Source organism: Acomys russatus, chromosome 31, assembly GCF_903995435.1.
Source record: "Acomys russatus chromosome 31, mAcoRus1.1, whole genome shotgun sequence".
NCBI classification, from domain to species: Eukaryota; Metazoa; Chordata; class Mammalia; order Rodentia; family Muridae; genus Acomys; species Acomys russatus.
The window spans coordinates 36,278,290-36,280,911 of NC_067167.1; positions in this window are offsets into that span (position 1 = coordinate 36,278,290).

The window sequence follows — 2,622 nt, forward strand, 5'->3', positions numbered from 1 at the left end:
TGACTAAACACCTCCAGTGCTGTTGCCACAGCTGCTGCCTTCTTGCCAAGCAAGAGGGACTCCCTAAGACAGTGACCCCTACGAGGATCATAGTCTCCATAATACTACACCCATGTAGAAAGAAATGAGGAGGCCCAATGCGCTCTTAAGTCCTGAGAGTTCTAGACTCGTAAATGAACAAAGTCGGGTGTCGGTACGCTTTATCAAGCACAATTGTAAAACTGAGGCTCTGTTGCTCACCTGGGTGAACTGCATCCCAGAAGCACAAAGGAAGACAAACATACAAACAGTAGCTCTGGGACCCTGGGACAGAATGCTGTGTAACACAGACTCACGGGAGGGTCTACAACTTTACTGTGGAAAACAAAACCCCTTGGACAGAAACAGATCCCACTAGAAAAGGAGACCACAGAATGAAAGGTCGATAGGGGAAAAATGAAAATTCCACAGGCAACTTGAAACATTATTTTAGCAAACGTCTCAGTAACATCAGAAGTTCAGTGCGCTTTTGATGAAACTCCTGTCACTTGAGAAAAACATGAGTGTGGAGACGGGCAGGTCCGGGGAAGAGTAGTCACTTGAAGACTGAAGGCGTGTGGTTGGGACCCATAAATGATAGTTCTAACGATCTGAAGCTGGGCACCTTGAAGTCTGATGAATGGACCTCACAGAAAACAACTAGGGCCTGGGAGAGGACGGCAATGAGATGATGTCGGTGAAAGCAGCCGACGAAGCTGGATCAAAGATGTGGATGACGTATTTGAAATCTTAAAGGGGGGGGAAAAAAAAAAGGCCACTGGAAAGAAGTCGGGAGGAAGAGAGTGAACAAAGAAACAAGAAGGCAGCTTTTATGAACAAATGAAAAAGAAAGCAAAGTTGGCTCCTGATAAAGTTAAGAGCTACAAGGAAAAACATTAGAACTGAAGGGATTGTCGGCACAAAGACTAGTCCACCCATGTAGTCCAGATTGTTCTTCCTGGCTTCCTGGGGGGAAATTACATGACAACAGAAAGAGGATTTTAGGAAAAACAGGATCAATGGGAACACAATAAGAGAGTAAAAGGGTGTGAATAATATATATATATATATACACATATGCATAATGTATATATATAAATATATTCCACAATGTAACCCACAATTATATATCATTAACAAAGCTAACTTAAATATTTTAAAAAAGAAGTCTCGTGCTTTGCAGAGGCAGAGTAGAGAGGCTTCCAAATTGAGACCAGAGACTGGAGAAATTTGAAAACCTCTAGTTCCAGAGCAACGTTGGATGCAGATGCCAGTATCCAGAGAACCAAGTAGAAAGGGCCTTTTATGGAAAAGCCTGAGACCTCAGACACCCCACGGGAAGAACCATAGCTTATTTCCTACTCGGGAGAAGCAGAAAGCAAAGGTCAACGTGGCTGTAGGAAGATGCTCTTCTATCCTAGAATCTACGTCAGGCCAGGCCACTCATCATCAGCCGAAGACCATGGCCACCGCATCCCAGCTGGGACTTTGGCCTCTGCCTCTTTCTACAGCATTTTAACAATGATAATTGAAATTTAAAGAGGAAGAAATGATGGCTTATGCATAACCTAGCTGTGATACAGTTAAAAGTTCTGAGAATGCCATCCCCGTGCCCCCCACTTGCACAGCTGGTTTAATCTATCTTTCATGCTCTCCCTAATAAATGTGTGGAAGATCTGGAAAGAAAGGTATTATGGGATGAAGTCTAGGATAAAATGAAGAGAACAGATTCTCATTCATGGAAGAAGTATGAAATTCTAGGTAAAGCCTAACTTGCCTTCAACTGGGAAGACTTTTATACATGGTTAACGCACTTGGCACATGTTGACCCCTATCTGGGCCTCATGTTAGTCAATGCGCACTTCAGTGATTGCTTCTGGTCCTACCTCTGTTCCTCAGGTGTCCATAGTGTTCCAATAGGTCCTCAGGTGGCATTTCAGTCACCTCACAGTTGTGTGCGCTAAGGACGGAGCCTGGAATAAAGGGCATGCTTTGTTAGGTGCAGCCTGAGTGTATGAATACATTTGTGATTGGGCAGTGACTACTAAAGGTCGAAGCATTCTTAGAACTGTCCTAGGGTGGGTGGCAGGTTCAGGAATAATTTCATCTTCTCTACTATTAAAATAAATTTTTCCTGCTACTGCTTTTTTGCTTGACTTTCTTGGGATATCATCATCATCATCATCATCATCATCATCATCATCATCATTATTATTATTATCATATACTTTAAATTTTCCACTGTGGTGTGTTTGGAAATGTTCCTGTGTTATTAATATCTGTCTGTCTTCATAGGAAACAGAATTCGTTTAACACATACTTAAATATGGGCAGTAAGGTACAAAGCCCCCAGCAAGTGCATCTTTCAACTTTTTGTAGACATGTGTCCTTTCTACTTCAGCTCTTTGCATTTTTTAGATTGATTCTTACTTTTATTTTCAATTATGATTATGTCTAGTGTCAGTATGTGGCTGCGTGTATACCAGTGCATATGTCTGTGGAGGCCAAACAAGGCCATCAGGTCTCCTGGAACTGGAGTTATAGGCTGTGTTGAGTGCAGGGAGCGAAAGTCAAGTTCTTTGTGAGAGCACTGGGTGTCCTTAA